The 21289-nt window shown below is 39.1% G+C and overlaps 1 pseudogene; it reads left to right on the top strand.

Moving 5' to 3' along the window:
• The window catches only part of LOC104239211 (protein fluG-like), a 149076-nt pseudogene that overhangs the window by 68328 nt on the left and 59459 nt on the right, over positions 1-21289 (top strand).

The following is a 21289-nucleotide window of genomic DNA, read 5'->3' as shown; positions in this document are numbered from 1 at the left end:
ATAACATACCTTATCTAGAAAATCAATCATTTACTTATCTACAACTTGAGAATTGTGAGAATGCATGTGAGAAAATATTATTGATTAATATTGACAATGATACAATGAGCCCTATATATATATAATACATGTCCTAATCCTAATACATATGGGATTAGGGTTATTTACTACTATTTAACTATCAAACTAATACTCCCCCTCAAGCTGGTGCATATAAATCATATGTACCGAGCTTGTTACATATATAACTAATACAAGGACCGGTGAGGGACTTGGTGAAAATATCAGCAAGCTGATCATTCGACTTCACAAATTTTGTAGCAATATCTCCCAAGGGTATCTTTTATCTAACAAAGTGACAGTCAGTCTCGATATGTTTAGTTCTTTCATGGAACACTAGATTTGACGCAATATGAAGAGCAGCTTGATTATCACACACAAGTCCCATCTGACTAATCTCACCAAATTTCAACTCCTTGAGCAACTGTTTGATCCAAATTAGCTCACATGTCGCCACAGCCATTGCTCGATATTCTGCTTTTGCACTAGACCGAGCAACCACATTCTGTTTCTTGCTCTTCCAAGACACCAAATTTCCTCCTACTAAGACACAATATCCAGACGTAGAACATCTATCAGAAGGTGATCCTTCCTAATCAGCATCTGATTATGCAACGATCTACTCATGGCCTCGATCCTCAAACAATAAGCCTTTGCCTGGAGCTAATTTTATATATCGAAGAATGCGGACAACTACATCCCTATGACTATCACAGGGAGAATCCATAAACCGACTCACAACACCCACAAGAAAGAAAATGTCAGGTCTAGTCACTGTGAGGTAATTTAATTTACCAACCAACCGCCTATATCTTGCAAGATTGCTAAGAGGCTCCCCCTGTCCTGGCAGAAGTTTAGAATTCGGATCCATTGGAGTGTCAACAGGTCTACAACATGTCATTCCTGTCTCCTCAAGAATGTCTAAGGCATACTTCCGTTGAGAGATCACATACCTGATCTAGACTGAGCGACCTCAATACCCAGAAAATACTTTAATCTGCCTAGATCCTTAGTCTAAAAGTGTTGAAAGAGATGTTGCTTCAACTTACTAATACGATCCAGCTCATTGCCGGTAATAACAATATCGTCAACATAAATGACCAGATAAATACTATGATTTGAAGCAAAATGTCGATAAAATATAAAGTGATTAGCTTCACTACGAGTCATGCCAAACCCCTGAATAACTGTGCTGAACTTACCAAACTAGGCTCGAGGAGACTGCTTTAGACCATAGAGGGACCGGCGCAAATGACATACAAGGACACTAGACTCCCTCTGAGCAACAAAACCAGGTGGTTGCTCCAAATAAACCTCATCCTCAAGGTCAACGTGAAGAAAAACATTCTTAATGTCCAACTGATAGAGAGGCCAATGGCGAACAACATCCATGGATAGAAAAAGGCAGACTGATGCAATTTTAGCCACGAGAGAGAAAGTATCACTGTAATCGAGTCCAAATATTTGAGTATATCCTTTGGCAACAAGACAAGCCTTAAGTCGACCAACCTAGCCATCTGGACGTGAATCAGCTGGGTCTGATGCTGGGCGCGGACGATGATGATAAGTCAGGAGTGGTGGAGCTGTAGAAGGTTGAAATGGACTAGGTGGTGGCACTAGAGCTATAGTTGGTGGAACTGGACTCGGTGGTGGCACTGGAGCTATAGGTGGTGGAGCTACAACTGGAACTGTAGGTGGTAGCTATAGAGGAAGATGAATGGGAGATAGGGACTGAATCTCCAAAAGAAGGAACTCGTAGCACCTTAGAAATATCTAAGTGATTAATTGGACCTATGAAGTATGATTAGGTTTCAAAGAAGGTAACATTAACAGACATAAGAAATCACTGAAGGTCAAGAGAATAACATCGATATCCCTTTTGCGTTCTCAAGTAACCCAGAAATATGCACGAGGAGCTAGCCTATCTTTTCCTGAAGTAAGGTCATGAACAAAGCACGTACTCCCAAAGACACGGGGTGGAAGAGAGAATAAAGGTAAGTGGGGAAACTGGACAGAGAATGGAACTTGATTTTGGATAGCTGAAGATGACATACGATTAATAAGATAACAAGATGTAAGAACTGCATCCCCCCAAAAACGCAGCAGAACATGAGATTGTATGAGTAGGGTACGAGTAGTTTCAATAAGATGTCTATTCTTTCTTTCAGCTATCCCACTTTGTTGGGATGTCTACGGACAAGATGTTTGATGAATAATCCCATGGGGGTTCATAAACTGTTGAAATAGGGAAGACAAATACTCTAGGGCACTATCACTACGAAATGTGCGGATAGAAACCCCGAATTGATTTTGAACTTCAGCGTGGAAGGTCTGAAAAATAGAAAATAACTCAGATCGATTTTTCATCAAAAATATCCAAGTGCAGCTGGAATAATCATCAATGAAACTGACAAAGTAGCGGAATCCCAAGGTAGAACTGACCTGACTAGGATCCCAAACATCTAAATGGACTAAAGTAAAAGGTGACTCTACTCGATTATCAAGACGCCGCGGGAAATGGGAGTGGGTATGCTTACCGAGCTGACATGACTCACACTCTAGAGTGGACAAGTGAGATAAGCTAGGTACCATTTTTTGAAGTTTTGGCAAACTAGGATGTCCTAACCGTTTATGTAATAAATCTGGTGAATCATTAATGGGACAAGTTATTGGAGGAAGACAAGATGCGAGTCCATGTGATTTTGCAAGGATAAGGTAATAAAGTCCATCTGATTCACGTATGGTACCAATGATCCGCCCTGTATTGCGTTCCTGTATAAAAACAATGACATAAAGAAATAAAATAGTAGATTTAAGTGATTTGGCTAAGCGACTAATGGCTATGAGATTAAAAGGACTACCATGAACATAAAGAACTGAGTCTAAAGGTAAGGAAGGAAGTGGACTTGCTTGACCTATTGCAGTTGCCATGGCTTGAGACCCATTGGCCATTGTGACTGTTGGAAGAGATTGAGAATATGAAATACTAGTGAAAAGAGATTTGTTACCAAAAATATGACCCAAGACTCGAAGGTTGAAGGTTGGGAGACACACGTCACACTACTAACTGTTTGAACAACGGAAGCTATCCCTGAAGATGTTTGTTTACATGTTTTGTACCGAAGGAACTCAATATAATTCGGTAAAGAAACCATCTTGAATGGATTCAATGAATTGGATCCAATGGATTTTGAGCTAAAGGCTTCAGATATAATGCCATTATAATGTTGCACCGAAAAAAATGGATTTTTTTCCTACAAAATTATTGTTCACGCAGGAAATCACTATTCACGTCGGAAAAATATAAAGGTGGTCGGAATTTGATTTAAATTAGATGGGTAGGCTTGGATTTGCGAGGAGAATACACTGTCCTGAAGAGGTTTCTCCAAAAACTGTCCGGAAACATTTTCACTCACCAGCGCGTGGGCGTCGGAGCTTCGCAGAAAATTTTCTTCTGGCGGCGCGTGGCAGCGCGTAGGGGGCCTTCTGACGGAGAATTTTTTATGGGTTGGTCGCTGGAGGCCGATCTACTTCGTGGTGGTGTTGGTTTTTGCACAGCACTGACGAAAAGTGGTTTTTTTCTTGCGGCAGACCTGTGTTTGACGGAAAAAGATCTCCAGTTAACTGATTTTTCTTCCCGGAGTCGTTGGAATTTATGCACAGCGATAAATCTCTCACGATTGCTCTGATACCATGTGAGAATGCACGGTAGAAAATATTATTGATTAATATTGACAATGATACAATGAGCCTTATATATATATATATATATATATATATATATATATATATATATATATATATATATATATATAATACATGTCCTATTCCTAATACATATGGGATTAGGGTTATTTACTACTATTTAACTATCAAACTAACAAAAATAAAAAGAATTCCATACTTTACAAGCTATACGTATTCTACAAAATTTCTCATAATTTAAAGATATTTTTCTTTGTTTGAATTATTTTTAGCTGGATCCCCGCACCTGTATCCGTCCTAGAATCTATATCCCCTAATCTTAGAATTTATATCTTGAAGGATCCGACCTCTAGATCCGCACCCGTGTCGGATACCCGCACATGTGTTCGAGCAACTTAGGGTGCAATAGACAACAAAGGTTTCCGAGCAAACAAGTTCGTTGGCACATTTGGTAACGACACCCGTGCCACAAATTTTGAAGTTTATTCTTTAGGGTTGAAATTTTGAGTCCATGGAGAAGTACGAAATTGATGTTGCTCATCCTTATCTTGTAGATAGCCAACCTGTTTTGAGAGAAAAGGGCAGACCCCTGTACAAAGTTTCCTCTTAAAGAGCACTATGAATCTAAAACTTGAGACACAAAAATGACATACTTTATTCATAGAATTGTACGGTATTTATAAAAGAATAGGTACAATCAAACCAGGCTAATCAATCCCAAATTCTTAGGAGATCCTTCAATCAAAGGATTACATCTAAAGTAGTTTCCTCGAATAAATTCTAACAAATTTTCCTGAATATCTATTGTACCATATTTACATCTGCCAGCTCATTCAAGGAGTAGATTAGGATCAATCTGCCAGCTCATTCCCCCTCAAGTTGGCATGTAAATATCGAACATGCCTAACTTGGTGACAAAAAACTCAAAAGTAGTTCTAAAAAGACCTTTTATGAAAATATCTGCAACTTGTTTAGTTGTTGGAACAAAAGGCACGCACACGCTTCCATCTTTAATCTTCTCTTTAATAAAGTGTCTGTCCACTTCGACATACTTTGTTCTGTCATGTTGAACTGGATTATGGGCAATGCTTATGGCAGCCTTATTGTCATAGTACATCTTTATCAGCAAACTCATAGGTCTTCTTAGTTCTTCCAAAAGTCTCTTTAGCCACAACATTTCGCAAATTCCGTGTGACATGGATCGATACCCAGCCTCGGCACTACTTCGAGCCACCACATTTTCCTTCTTACTTCTCCATATTACCAAATTTCCCCAAACAAATGTACAATATCCATATGTAGACCTTCTATCAGTAGATGACCCAGCCCAATCCACATCAGTATAAGCCTCAACACTTCTTTGCTCATTCTTCTGGAAGAACAACCCTTTCCCATGAGAGCTCTTTAGATACCTTAGGATTCAATACACAACTTCTTGATGTTCTTATTGTGGAGAATGCATAAACTGACGGACTACGCTCACAGCGAAGGTAATAAAAGGTCTAATATGAGAAGAGTAAATCAACTTGCCTACCAATCTTTGATATTGGCCCTTATTAATCAATTTCCTTTCCTTATTTCCAAACTTTAGATTTGGGTCAACTGGAGCTTCAAATGGTCTACAACCACTCATTCTTGTTTCTTGTAACAAATCAAGTATATACTTTCGTTGTGACACTACAATTCATTTCCTCGATCGTGCAACCTCCATGCCAAGAAAGTACTTCAGTGGGCCTAAATCTTTTATCTCAAATTCTGAGGCAAGGCGCTCCTTCAGATTTATTATTTCAACCATATCATCTCATGTGAGGATGATATCGTCGACATACATTTCCTTCTAGAATGTCAGGTAAACATTATGTGATCTGCCTGTCCTTGCACATACCCTTGCTTCTTCACGAATTGAGTAAATCTTTCGAACCAAGCCCTTGGAGACTGTTTTAAACCGTAAAGAGATCTTCACAGTCTACACATCTTCGACTTATACTTCCCTTCAAAACCTAGTGGAGGATCCATATAGACTTCTTCCTCTAGTTGCCCATTTAAGAAAGCATTCTTCACATCTAATTATTGAAGAGGCCAGTCAAGATTTACCGCGATTGTCAAGAGGACTCTAATTGAGCTTAGCTTAGCTATTGGAGCAAACGTCTCCAAATAGTCAACGCCATATGTTTGCGGGAATCCATTAGCTACTATGTGAGCCTTATACCTCTCCAAAGACCTATCTGCTAATTTGGTGGTGAACACCCATTTGCAACCCATTGGTTTCTTTCCCTTTGGTAAATCCACCAATTCCCATGTCCCATTATTTTCAAGAGCACACATTTCTTCCAAAATAGCCTCCTTCCACTCTGGAACTCATAGAGAATCCGGCACATTTTTTGGAATCTCCACAGTGGTAAGTTGTGAGATAAAGGCAGAATAACTAGGAGATAACTTTTCATAAGACATAAACATAGAAATATGATGTTTAGGAGTATTTCTGACACCTTTGGGTTTTGCAATGGGAAGATCCAAATCTGAGAAGGAATTAAAATTAGACTCTGTTGGAAGATTACTTTGAATTCCAGTGAGGTCTTGTGGATCTTAATTTTGATAGTGTTGAGAAGCTTCAGTCTTTTTCCTTTGAGATCAATTCCTTCTCAAATATACCTGTATTTCTTTTGTTTGTTCTCTGTTTCCATTTTTATTTGTCTCATTTAAAGGCACTACAAGTTCAATATTAGGATTTTTATCATTTAAGTCAATTAGGTCCCCCTCATCTCTCGAATAACAGTTCTTTCCTTCTCGTGGATCACACTTATTTATATTTTCTCCTAGATCCCTCACATCAGTATTTATTGTGAAATCAAGTCCTTTATCTGTGAGATGTCTAGTTTCCCCAATATCCCAAAAAGATGAATCTTCACTTGTATGATGCTCCCCTTGAAGATGAGTAGTAAAATAAAATTGTGACTCAAAGAAAGTTACATCCATGGTGATAATTATCTTCCTAGTGTGTGGATCATAGCACTTATACCCCTTTTGACTTGGAGCATATCCTACAAAAACACATTTCTTAGCTCGTGGTTCGAGTTTACTACGATTATGAGGATGAACATGAACAAATATCGTACACCCAAAAACCTTCAAAGGCAAATCTGTACTTAACCTAGAACTAGGAAAATTCTCTTTGAAAAAACTGAAAGGTGTTTTAAATTTCAGAATTCTAGATTGCATCCTATTAATAAGGTAAGTAGCAGTCAACACAGTCTCTCCCCAAAGGTACTAGGGAACTCTACTAGTAAATATTAAAGCTCTATTTACCTCTAAAAGGTGCCCATTTCTTCCTTTCTGCGATGTCATTTTGTTGAGGAGTATCTGGACAAGAGCTTTGGTGTATTACTCCAGTTTTTCTGAAAAAACTTCCTAATTGTTCATTAAAAAATTCACGACCATTATCACTTTGAAATATCTTGATTTTCTCTTTAAACTGTGTTTCCACATTGACATAGAAAGTTTCAACCACATCCTTAACCTCACTTTTGTCCTTCAATAAATCAACCTAACTTAGTCTAGTATGATCATCAATAAAAGTTATAAACCATTGTTTTCCGAACATTGTTGAAATCCTAAGACGGTCCCCAAACATCACTATGAATCATCATAAAAGGTTTTGAAGAAGCATATTTTTGAGAGGGAAAAAAAGATCGGTGATGCTTAGCCATTTCACAAAATTCACATTGGAACAAAGACGGATTTTTATTTCCAAATATTTCAGGTAAGAATAAAAACTAGGATGTCCAGCCGATAGTGCCAAAGCATGACTTTATTCAAAACAGAAGTAGAGTTCAAACAAATAGGATTCAGATGTTGCAAGTTGTCCCCTTTATCAAGGAAATAAAGACCTCCAGATTCTCTAGCACTGCGAATCATCTTCCCCGAGACCTTGTCCTAAAATTCACACAAATCAGAGTCTAAAATAGCACGACAATTCAGAGAACGAGTTAATTTACTGATAGAAATTAGATTGTAGGAGAGTTTCGGAACATGAAGGATATCATGAAGTGTGAGAGATGGTGTTAGTTTAACAGTTCCTTTTACAGCGATTGCTGAGAAGAAACCATCAGCTATCTTGATTTTATTATTCGCTGCACAAGGAGTGTAAGTGGAGAAAAATTTTGGAACTTCCCGTCATGTGATCACTAGCTCCTGAATCTATATTCCATGAATCTATTTGGTTGTAATTGGCATAAGAAAGGTAGATGATACATTACCTATTTGAGCAAAAGAACAAGAAGTATTAGAAGGATCTAGTCCACCAGATCAGAATTGTGGAGATTGAAGGAGTTTTTGCAGAAGTTCCAGTTGTTCCCTTGTGAATGGAGATGTTTCTGGAGAAGGTTGCTGCCCCTGATCAAAATAGGTTGTTTGGAAGGCCTCACCATGTTGAGATCGGAAGCAACGATTGTCAACTTCTTTTTTCTTCGTGTTTGGTGGTTTCCCATGAATCTTCCAACATGTTTCACGGGTATGCCAGTATTTTTTGCAATGATCGCACCATGGCCTTTTCTTTTTATCATCTTCATTTTTCACTGTTGCAAGTGCTGAAGCATCTACAACAGGTTTTAGTTCAAGGTTCAAATAAGGTTTTAACATAACTTTCCCCCTACTTTCCTCTCTCCTAATTTCAGACAAGGTTTCACGAATTGAAGGCAGAGGGTTTTTTCCTAGGATCGGTGACCTGAACTCGTCAAAATCCCGATTTAATCCTGCTAAGAAAAGGTAAGCTTTCTCATTTTCTTCCCCTTTTCTTGTTTTCACACTATCGGCAGGACAATCACATTCATCATGGTAACACTGATCTAACTCTTGCCATAAAGACACCATTTCATTATAATAAGCAGTTACTTCCCTCTTATCCTGCTTAGCTTGCCAAAGTTTAATTTTTAACTCAAATATCTGAGAGGCATTTTCTACATCTGAATATGTCTCCCTAACGGCTTCCCACACATCCCTAGCAGTGGGTAAAAAAAGATAAGATTTACCTATGACTGTATCCATGGAATTTATTAGCCAGGCAATCACGAGTGAGTTATCTGATCTCCAGGCATTCATCTTTGGGTCTCCAACTTCCGGCTTTATCGTCTCTCCAGTCATATGTCCTAATTTTCCACTGCCATCAATTGCAAGCTTTACTGACTGCGCCCATTCCAGATATTTCTTCCCGTTTAATCGATGAGAAGTTAGCTGGAAGGACATATGAGAGGAATCGCCTCCTTGTGTCACCATATCTTCTACCGAAGCTTCAAGAGAAGAACTTTCGGCTTCTATTGATGTTGCAGAGTGGCGCTCACCATGAAAGGTTGTTTCGGCCATAAGGTATTAGGGAGGAAAGTCCCGCTCTGATACCATGAAACTTTAGACACATTAAAGGCATACTTTATTCATAGAATTGTACAGTATTTATAGGAGAACATGTACAATCAAAGCAGGCTAATCAATCCCCAATTCTTAGGAGATCCTTCAATCAAGGGATTACATCTAAACTAGTTTCCTAGAATAAATTCTAACAAATTTTCCTAAATATCTACTGTACCATATTTACAGAAGCAGATTACAATCAAATCTGCCAGCTCATTCAAGGAGTAGATTAAGATCAATCCGCCAGCTCATTCAACTGAATCAATAGTTGTCGACCTGAATGGAGGCCTATCAAGCAATTACCTTTAATCTCAAGTTGTTTTGTAATCAAGGCTCAAAGATCTTTCAAATTAAGCGCACCATAAGATAGTTTCATCACAACAGCCTGTGAAGTCCTTCCTCAACTGCATACTCCTCCAGTTCCTTGAAAGTAAAATGCAATGTGGGTTGACTATTTATAGGTTGAATAGGTTTTAACATGGTTTTTGGTTACAGGTTGTGACGAGGGTTTAGATGTGAAGCTAGGGAGAGCTCTTTTCCGCCATGGAGAAGGCTCAAATCATCATAGGATGTGCCATAGGAGGAGAGAGCAGAAACCGTTAGGGTTTAGATAAGTTTGTGATTAGTTCGGAATTGGTTATATCACAATTGTGGTACTATTTATATCCCACATTAAGAGTGGAATAACAATCCCAGAATTACTAATTCCGTGATAAAACACCAACATGAAAAAGATGTCCTTCTCCAAGGGTTTTCAGTAATTTAAAACATCCAAGGTTAAAATTGGAAATAAAAGTTTGTCCCGTCTTATTTAGTGTAAACCAAATACCTATTTTATTGGCTGAATACATAAAAAGACACTTAAGGTTAGCACAACCTTTCATTTAGACACCTAAGCTTTAAGCACTTACACTACCCGAAACCTTGTTTCAATTAGGCACTTCCTTGACAATTAGCCAAACTTATAAAGTGTATGCAATGCACTCACTGCTGATGTGACAAATGATGAATAAAAAAAGGACATATACCATTTTGAGTTAAACAAACGAAGTATTTTAAAATCTATTTAGTAAAAAAAATAAAAAAAAATATTCTCAAATGGAAAAAAAGAACCTTAATTTACACCCAATCAGAAAAGGACACATTATTAACAAAAAAATAAAACCAAAAAACTGACACATTCATGTTATAGAAAATAGTGTTCTTGATGTTCTTCACTATCTTCATGTGGGTTCTTGTTCCAACCACAATTCTAATCCAAAATTTCGAGAGAAACTCCTCCAAATTTGTTATAACTTCAGCTAAAGATTCTCCACGAGACTCAAAGACAACCCTAATATTAATTTCTCTAATTTTCATCAAATAAAGTTCATTTAAACCTTCAAGCTTTCTTAAAGACCCCATTAATGGTGTTTCGATTTCAAATAAACACATTGATGTCAGATTTCATTTTATTCGAGATGTTATTGATGAGGGAACTATCAAGGTCGTGAAGGTTATCACAGATGATAATGCTGCAGACATGTTGACCAAGATAGTCCCGCTCGCTAAGTTTGCACACTGCAAGGACTTGGCGGGGGTGTGCATCAACTGATGCAACTCCGAAGAGAACAGTTGCTAGGTGGAGGTGGTATGTTCAACAATGGTTTGATTCTTCTTGTTTCTTACAACGGGGTTGCCCAGTAAGCTTAGAAGTTTTGGCCAGAGTTGTTCACACGCTCGAAACGCAAACCAAGGTGGAGATTGAAAATGTTGGTTTATGTTTAGTTAACAATGGCATGCTGAAAATGTTGGTTTATGTTTAGTCAACAATGGCATGCCAATTGGAAGAGTTGGTGGAAAGAGTTGGTGTGGATGCTAGGAGGAAGCTTCCTCCTTTGATGTCACCCATGACATCAAGAGGAGGTAGTTTGATGTCACCAATGACATCAAGAGGAGGTCTTTACCTCTATAAATAGATGCACTCCTTCATTTGTAGAAACCATCCCAAAAATAATACAACACATTGTAGTGAGTAGAGAGTTAAGAGAGAAATTCTCTTAAGTGTAATTGGGAACTCTCCCCTTCCTTTGTTAATATTAAAAAGGCAATTGTTCTCTGGTGGACGCAGGATTATTTTGATCCGAACCACATTAAATCTTGTGTTCTTTCTTTTACGTTTCCTCTAACAATTGGTATCAGAGCAACAGGATTCTTTAACGATCCAAGGAGGAAGAACAAGCAAAGATGAGTTCCATGAAGTTTGAAATTGATAGATTCAGTTGACGCAACAACTTCAATATCTGGAAGATCCAGATGATGGCGTTACTACGGAGGGAAGGTTCAATCCATGCTATTAACGGAAAGTATCCTAAGGATATATCAACTCCAGACAAGGAGAAGATTGAAGGGGATGCATTGAGTGTAATTCAACTATCCCTTGCACCTAACGTGCTTTGTAAAGTGAGTACGGGTACCGAAGAGACGGCCAAACAGTTATGGGAAAAGCTAGAAGGGCTATACCAAGACCGATCAGTGACAACAAGGATGTTGTTACAACGGCGTCTTCACACATTTAAGATGGGGTCAGGTACTTCGTTACAAGATCATTTAGATGCGTTCAATAAACTTGTCATGGACTTACAGATTGCAGGAATTAAAAAGGGAGGAGGAGACGCTTGCATGTGCTTTGCTATTTTCATTGACTTCAGGATATCGTGATATTGAGAATTCAATGATGTATAGCAAGGAGCCTATCAAGCTTGAGCAAGTGCGGCAGGCACTTAACTCTAGTGATGTGCGGAGGCACATTGAAGGAGATAGAGATGACCAGGCAAGTGGGCTCTTTGTGAGAGGCCGGACTAGCCAACAGGGAAAGAGAAAATCAAAGCATAGATCAAAGTCTCGTGTGAACAAGAAGAATACAGAGTGTTGGGGTTGTGGCAAGAAGGGGCACTTTGAACGAGACTGCCCAATGTCAAAGTCCAAGGAAAAGGCGAGTGCATCCACAGTTGAACAGGTACATGATTTTGATAATGATTATGTACTAACAACATCGTGTAATAATAATAGTAGTTATGGAAACAAATGGGTGTTAGACTCTGCTTGCACTCTGCATATGACGTTCCGAAAAGACTGGTTTAGCAGCTATGAGAAAAGTGGAGGAACCGTAGTAATGGGCAATAATGCAACTTGTGCAATAGTTGGCATTGGCTCAGTTCGGGTTCGCTGCCATGATGGAGTCGTGAGGACTATTACACAAGTCCGTCATGTTCCTGATCTGAAGAAGAATTTGATCTCCCTGAGTACTCTGGATGAACAAGGCTACAGGTACATGAGCGAAGCAGGAACTATAAAGGTGACTAAAGGTTCTTTAGTCATGCTGAAAGGCAAGCTGGAGAACGGCCTTTACACATTGGCCGGAAGCACCATTGTTGGCTCTGCAAATGCATCTACAGTGCAGTTATCTAATGATGACAAGGCAAGACTATGGCACATGAGACTGGGTCATATGAGCGCACGTGGACTGGAGATGTTGAGCAATCGTAAACTTTTGGAAGGTGAGAAGATCAGCACGCTTGACTTCTGTGAGCACTGCGTTCTAGGGAAGCAGAAGAAGGTCAGCTTCAGCACTGGCAAACACAAGACAAGAGGAGTGCTAGACTACATCCATTCAGATTTATGGGGTCCTTCTAAACTTCCATCGAAGGGCGGAAAGAGGTATCTTCTCATTTTTATTGATGATTTCTCACGAAAGGTTTGGGTGTATTTTTTGAAGGCAAAAAGTGATGCTTTTGAAGCATTTAAAGAGTGGAAGATTTTGGTTGAAAATCAAATGGAGCGGAAAATCAAGTATCTTCGCACAGACAATGGCTTGGAGTTTTGCAATGAAGAGTTTAATGAATTCTGCAAGGTTCATGGGATCTCAAGACATAGGACTGTCAGGCATACCCCACAGCAGAATGGAGTTGCCGAGAGAATGAACAGAACTCTTCTTGAAAAGGCTCGTTGTATGCTCCTACAAGCCAAAATGTCCAAAGTATTTTGGGCTGAAGCAGTTCACACTGCTGCTCATATTGTCAATCGATCTCCAGCATCGGCAATTGACTTTAAGACTCCGAATGAGGTATGGTCAGGTGAACCCTCTAAGTATTCATACTTACGAGTATTTGGGTGTCCAGCTTATTATCACATTAATGAAGGAAAGCTTGAACCAAGGGCTAAGAAGGCCATATTCGTAGGGTATGTGGATGGAGTAAAAGGGTACAAACTTTGGTGTTTGTCTTTACTCAAATTTATAGTTAGTAGAGATGTCACCTTTGATGAATCCTCTATACTTGATCCCCGTAAAGTTTCCGTGGAGTTTTCAGGAAACAAGAACGACGAGCAGGTGGAGCTTCCGGTGGAGCTTGCCAAGGAAAAGGATCAAGAGACTCAGGTTAAAGATGAGTCAGAAGATGTAGACCTTGAAGAACTTGTTGTCAATGAACCATACACAATTGCAAAGGGGAGGGAGAAGAGGCAGACACGAGAACTGGAATGCCTTATAGATCAAGCAAACTTGAGTGCATATGCGTTCGTAGCTGCACAAGAAGAGATTAAGGATCTGGAGCCCTCCTCGTATATTGAAGCAACTTCTTGCAAGGATGATGTACAATGGCGGTTAGCCATGACTGAAGATATGGAGTCTCTTCACAAGAATCAGACATGGGTCTTAGTGAAAAGACAAAAGGGGAAGAGGACAGTTGGATGCAAGTGGGTCTACCGAAAGAAAGAGGGAATTCCTGAAGTGGAAGATGCTAGGTTCAAGGCGAGATTGGTTGCAAAAGGTTTCAGCCAAAAGGAGGGAATTGACTACAATGAGATTTTCTCTCCGGTCGTGAAGCATAGCTCAATTCGCGTGCTACTAGCATTGGTTGCACAATTTGACTTGGAGCTTCAACAGCTTGATGTCAAAACTGCTTTCTTACACGGTGATCTAGAAGAGACAATCTATATGGATCAACCTGAAGGTTTCCTAGCTGAGGGAAAAGAAGATCACGTATGCCAACTAAAGAAGTCTTTGTATGGTTTGAAGCAATCCCCTAGACAGTGGTACAAGAGGTTTGATGCATTCATGACTACACATGAATTCTCAAGGAGTGCATTTGATAGTTGTGTGTATCACAAGAAGATGTCTGGTAACTCAATGATTTATTTACTGTTGTATGTTGATGATATGCTTATTGCTGCTAACAACATTACAGAGATAAATGCTTTGAAGAAACTGTTGAGTAAGGAATTTGACATGAAGGATTTAGGAGCTGCAAAGAAAATCCTTGGTATGGAGATTTCAAGAGAAGACGGTGTTGTACATCTTTCTCAGAAGAGGTATATTGAAAGGGTTCTCAAGAGATTCAATATGCATACGTGCAAGCCTGTAAGTACACCATTAGCTCCTCATTTTAAACTTTCAGAGTTACAAATGCCTCAGTCCGAGGATGAGGTGGAGCATATGTCAAAGATTCCTTATGCTAGTGCAGTTGGTAGCATTATGTATGTTATGGTATGCACACGTCCAGATATTTCTCAATCTGTAAGTGTGGTAAGTAGATACATGTCCAGCCTAGGAAAGAGGCATTGGGAAGCTGTCAAGTGGATATTGAGATATCTCAAAGGAGCTTCTGGTGTTGGTCTGACCTTTCGAAAAAGTGGTGGAGGTATTTCAATTCTTGGTTATGTAGATTCTAACTATGCAGGAGATCTTGACAGAAGAAGGTCCATAACTGGATACATCTTTACCCTCGTTGGTAGTGCCGTTAGTTGGAAGTCGACTCTGCAGTCGATTGCCGCTTTGTCTACGACAGAAGCAGAATACATGGCAGCAGCGGAGGCGGTGAAGGAAGCTATCTAGTTGAAAGGTTTAGTAGCGGAATTGAGTTTGGTTCAGCTGGAATCAACTCTTAGATGTGATAGTCAGAGTGCTATTCATCTAATGAAAAATCAGAGATTTCATGAGCGCACTAAACACATTGATGTCAGATTTCATTTTATTCGAGATGTTGTTGAAGAGGGAACTATCAAGGTCGTGAAGGTTATCACAGACGATAATGCTGCAGATATGTTGACCAAGATAGTCCCACTCGCTAAGTTTGCACACTGCAAGGACTTGGCGGGGGTGTGCATCAACTGATGCAACTCCGAAGAGAACAATTGTTAGGTGGAGGTGGTATGTTCAACAATGGTTTGATTCTTCTTGTTTCTTACAACGGGGTTGCCCATTAAGCTTAGAAGTTTTGGCCAGAGTTGTTCACACGCACGCTCGAAACGCAAACCAAGGTGGAGATTGAAGGTGTTGGTTTATGTTTAGTCAACAATGGCATGCCAATTGGAAGAGTTGGTGGAAAGAGTTGGTGTGGATGCTAGGAGGAAGCTTCCTCCTTTGATGTCACCCATGACATCAAGAGGAGGTAGTTTGATGTCACCAATGACATCAAGAGGAGGTCTTTACCTCTATAAATAGATGCACTCCTTCATTTGTAGAAACCATCCCAAAAATAATACAACACATTGTAGTGAGTAGAGAGTTAAGAGAGAAATTCTCTTAAGTGTAATTGGGAACTCTCCCCTTCCTTTGTTAATATTAAAAAGGCAACTGTTCTATGGTGGACGTAGGATTATTTTGATCTGAACCACGTTAAATCTTGTGTTCTTTCTTTTACGTTTCCGCTAACAGTCTCTATATGTGTTCAGCCTATTTTATATTATATCCCATATATCCCATTTTTAGCTCAATGAAGTTGAAGTTACCTCCAAAAAGTTAAAGATTTTATTTGGATATTAGCTCGAAATATTCTGCCTACCAAGTCCAATTTACTAGCTAGAGACATTAATGTTAAAGCAAGGTGTTAGTTTTGTGGTTTGATGGAAAATATTGAACATGTATTCCTTGAACGTGAGAGGGTGGGAGAGGTTTGCGTGTCATGGCAGTATGAGTTGGATGTTGAAGGCGTTACTATGACTAAGTTTCTTAGTCGTGTTGTTAATAACTCTGATCCTCTGAAGGATCCGCAGACCTATAAAGTCCTTTGAAAAATTTGGGTCGTGAGATCTGAGTTTGTTTGGAATGGTAAACTTCTTCTTCTTACTTATGTGTTATCCGAAGCTCTGAAATTCTTAAGTGAATGGTAGTTTGCCATGACTATGAGGTTGAAAGATCTGGTAAGTACACTTCCACTCAGTTTGTGGCCACTTCTTGGTCTAAGCCTCCACATGGGATTTAGAAATGCAATATAGATGCAACAGGTTATTGTCAGTGACATGCGCTATCCATATACAAGACCACTAGACTCCCCTTGAGCGACAAACCAGGTGGTTGCCCATCTAAATTTCATTTTTAAGATCACCGTGGAGAAAAACATCCTTAATGTCCAATTGATAAAGAGGCCAATGACGAACAAAAACCATGAATAAAAAAGGCGGGCGTATGCTATTTTAGCCACATGAGAGAAAATATCATTGTAATCAAATTCAAATATCTGAGTATACCCTTTGGCAGCAACAACCGACTGTATGAGCCCAACAACAACCGACATTAGATTTACCTCAAGGAAGAGGGGAAAGCTCCCAAGTACCACTCGCATGCAAATCAAACATCTCATCAGTCATAGCCCATTGCCATCCTGGATAAGATAGTCCTTCACATGTAGACTTATGAATGAAAATCTACAAAAACAAAGGACAAACGTGTACAAAAGTTTAATGGGATGATGACAGATAATAATAACTTAAACTGACATAATGATGATTAGGATTATGTGTGGATCATATAGCTTTCCGAAGTGTAATCGATGGACTAGGAGGAGACAAGTACGCAGTAGGTGCATAATCTGATATAGGACATGAATCATTTGGACCTAATGCTCGACGTGGACAACGATGATAAGTCAAGAGTGATGGTGTCGTGGCGGGGGTTATAGGAGGAGCAGTAGTAGTCTCCTCAAAAGTAGGTGTTGGAAAGACCTCAAATATATCAAGATGATCAAAAGAAGTAAAGTAAGGTCGAGACTCAAAAAAATGTGACATCAATTGACATAAAGTACGTATGAAGATCAGGTGAGTAACAACAGTGTCCCTTTTGAACCCGAGAATAACCAAGGAAGATATACTTGAGAGCACGAGGTGCTAATATTTTTCCAGGAGTTAAGTTATGAACAAAATATGTGCTCTCCAAAACACGAGGTTGAAGAAACTATAAGGGTGACTTAGGGAACAGTATTGAATGTGGAATCTGATTCTGGAGGGAAGATGAAGGCATCCGTTTAATCAAATAATAAGCTGTGAGAACCGCATCGCTTAAAAAATGCAACGGAACATGAGACGGAATGAGAAGTGTGCGAGCAATCTCAATGAGATGCATATTCTTTTTCTGTGCTACACTAATTTGTTGAAGGATTATATGGACAAGATGTTTAATCAATAATTCCTTGAGAAGTCACAAACTGCTGGAACTGCAAGGATAAGTATTCTAAGGCATTACTATTACGAAATTTGCGAACAGAAAAACCAAATTGATTTTTTATTTCAACACAAAAACTCTGGAATATAGAAAACAACTCAGAACGATATTTCATTAAAAAGCCAAGTACTTCTTGAATAACCTCGATTCTTGAACAATAGTCCTTTGGTCCTAATAACACACAATATCTAGACGTAGAACATCTATTAAAAATTGATCCTGCCGAATTAGCATCTGTGTACCTCACAATCTGCTCATGACCTCGATCCTCGAATAATAGTCCTTTGCCTAGTGCTGATTTTATATATCGAAGAATTCGAACAACTGCATCCCAATGACTATCTCAGGGAGAATCCATAAACGGACTTACAATACTCACAGGAAAGGAAATATCAGGTCTGGTCACTCGAGGTAACTCAACTTACCAACTAGTCGCCTATATCTTGCAGGATCGCTAAGAGGCTCCCTTTGTCCGGGAAGAAGTTTAGCATTCAGATCTATAAGAGTGTCAATGGGTCTACAACTCATCATTCATGTCTCCTTAATAATGTCTAAGCATACTTCTGCTGTGAAATAACAATACCAGCGCTCGATTGAGCAACTTTGGTACCTAGAAAATGCTTCAATCTACCCACTGACCCATATCCTTAGTCTGGAAGTGCTGAAAGAGATGTTGCTTCAAACTAGTAATGTCATCCTGATTGTTCCCGGTTATAACTATATCATCAACATAAACTACCAAATACATTCAAAAAATTTGAGCAAGAGTGTTGATAAAACACTGAATGATCAACTTCATCATACGTCATGCCAAACTCCTGGACAGCGGTGCTAAACTACCAAACCATGCTCGAGGAGATTGTTTCAAACCATAGAGTGACCGGCGCAACTGACATACAAGGCCACTAGACTGCCCCTGAGCAACAACATCAGGTGGTTGCTCCATATAAACTTCATCCTCAAGGTCACCGTGGAGAAAATCATTCTTAATGTCCAACTGATAGAGAGGCCAATGGAGAACAACAACCATGGATAGAAAAAGACAAATATATGCCATTTTAGCCACGGGAGAGAAAGTATCATTGTAATCAAATCCAAATATCTGAGTATAACCTTTGGGATCGAGGCTGGCTGTGAGGATTCCATGCAATTTAAGCACATGATTAACAAATATATTAGCAACAATAGAAGCATCATCACTCTTATGATAAGGTATATAATTAGCCATCATGGAAAATCTATCAATAACCACAAAGATGCGATCTCTATCTTTCCTAGTCGTAGGCAAGCCCAGATTTGTTACTTGGCTTTCTTAAGGAGTTAAATGCCAATATGCGACTCCCTGTAACCTTACACTGATAGTAAAGCTGCAATTGAGATAGTTGCAAATCCTATATTTCATGAACAAACAAAACGTATAGAGATTGATTATCGTTTTATACTGAAAACAAATTATCAATGAGCAGTCAGGGCTTAGCAAATACTTCTAAGTTGAAACAGGCAGATTTACTAACAAAGGCACTGGGAATGGTCCAGCATGAAGTTCTTTTTACATGCTGGAAGCGATTAACTTGGTCTCTCTCCCCAGATATAGGGAGCGTTGAAGAATAAATGATAAAGTCTCAAGTTAGTTAGGTGATTTTTTTTCCCGTTAATTAAATGAATATTACAGGTTACATCAGTTGAAGGTTATAATCACTTAGAGGTTCTTTTATTACTTGCCCTTTTCTGGAGACTTGTGTATATATGAAACCTTTTGAACAAGGTTCAATACAATCAACTGAGCTGGTTCCAGATTCCCAAATTTCCTCAGCTTCTCTACCTTACTCTTTCAGCTAAACATTACAACTTAGAAACGTCCACTGTTAATCTTGTGAAATCTCATTCTTGACAACTTGCAGGGCAGACAGAATATAGCATCAAATTAAATTATTTTGTAGTTGAGTAGTTTAAAGTTGTATACACTCTGATGTCCAACTCTTTCATTGTTCTATTTTGTCTACGATAAAATATGGACCTTGGTGTGGCGACTGTTCATTTAGGTCATCAAGTTTCTGTGTAACTTTAAACAATTTTGTTGTTTCCAGATTTTACATATTTTCGATCACGTTTGTGTGCACCCTTTGATCCAGGGCAAGAAACCAGGAAATGGTCTTGGTTGACATGTTAACTGAACCTGGTAAAGCATGGCAATATTGTCCAAGAGATGTGCTTCGTAGATTCTCTAAGATGTTAGAAGACGAATTCGGCTTGGTATGTTATTAATGTCTATTACTCAAGAGTTGAAAGATATTATTTATCTTATTCTTATCTATATCAGGTCATGAATGTAGGCATTGAAGTTGAATTTCACCTTTTGAAGAGAGTGTTAAAGTATGTCAGCAAAGTTTCCCTGATATTTTATATTTGGAGTTTCTCTTCAATGATATATCTGTGTCTGGAGTTTCTTTTCTGTGATTTATAACACAAAAAAGATATAATAAAATTGTACAGGTATGAAAAAGAAACATGGGTTGCAATTGACAGGACCTCTTACTGCTCTACAGCAGCAATAGATATTGCATCATCAGTGCTAGAAGAGGTTGTCGCATCTTTGCTGTGCTTGAACATTATAGTCGAACAGGTTAGTGCCATTTCCTTGAATGTTGGCTATTTTGCATAGAGTACTGCAGCTATTAGGAAATTTTAGAGTGCATTCTCTTTTAAGTTGCATGAATAATTGACTATCATTTAAAGAAAGATCAATCAATCAAACCCAATGGAATCCCACAAGTGGGGTTTGAGGAATGTAGTGTGTATCCAGACCTTACCCCTACCCTGGGGAGGTAGAGAGTTTGTTTCCAAAAGAACCTCGACTCGAGAGGAAGAATAGAAAACAATCAAATATTAACAGCAAAAGCCAGAAAAATGATAACAACAATGTAAGAACCAGGAAAATAGATGGAAGAAAGCAATAGCACTGGCCATAGCAACAAGCACTAACCATGACAAGATCCGAGAAAACCGAAGAGGAAGATAGTAAGAAAATAACCATAATACTAGCAATCTAAGAATAGTGACAAGATACTAACAAGACTAGCCCTAAACAACCCAGTATGGATCAGAAAAATGGCCGACTACCTACTACCCGTCTATTCTAATTCTCGTCTTCCACACCTCCTATCAAGGGTCATGTTCTCAGTAAGGTCAAGTCGCATCATGTCCTGCCTGATCACCTCTCCCCAATACTTCTTAGGTTGTCCTTTACCTCTTCTCAAACCCGCCAAAGCCAACCGTCTACACCTCCTTACTGGGGCATCTACACTTCTCCTCTTCACATGCCCGAACCATCTTAGTCTCGCTTCTCGCGTCTTTTCCTCCATGGAGGCCATGCCCACCTTCGCCTGAATATTCTCATTCATAACTTTATCCAACCTAGTGTGCCCGCACATCCATCTTAACATCCTCATTTCAGCTACGTTCATCTTCTGGATTGGGAGCTCTAGTACTCTGCACCATACCACATAGTCGGTCTAACCACCGCCTTCTAATATTTACCTTTAAATTTTGGTGGCACATTCTTATCACACAAGACGCCAGATGCTAACCTCCATTTTATCCATCCCGCTCCTATACGGTGTGTGACATCCTCGTCATTCTTTCAAT

Source organism: Nicotiana sylvestris, chromosome 9, assembly GCF_000393655.2.
Source record: "Nicotiana sylvestris chromosome 9, ASM39365v2, whole genome shotgun sequence".
NCBI classification, from domain to species: domain Eukaryota; kingdom Viridiplantae; phylum Streptophyta; class Magnoliopsida; order Solanales; family Solanaceae; genus Nicotiana; species Nicotiana sylvestris.
Note: the sequence above shows the minus strand (reverse complement) of the source record. Positions and strands in the feature narration are given on the sequence as shown.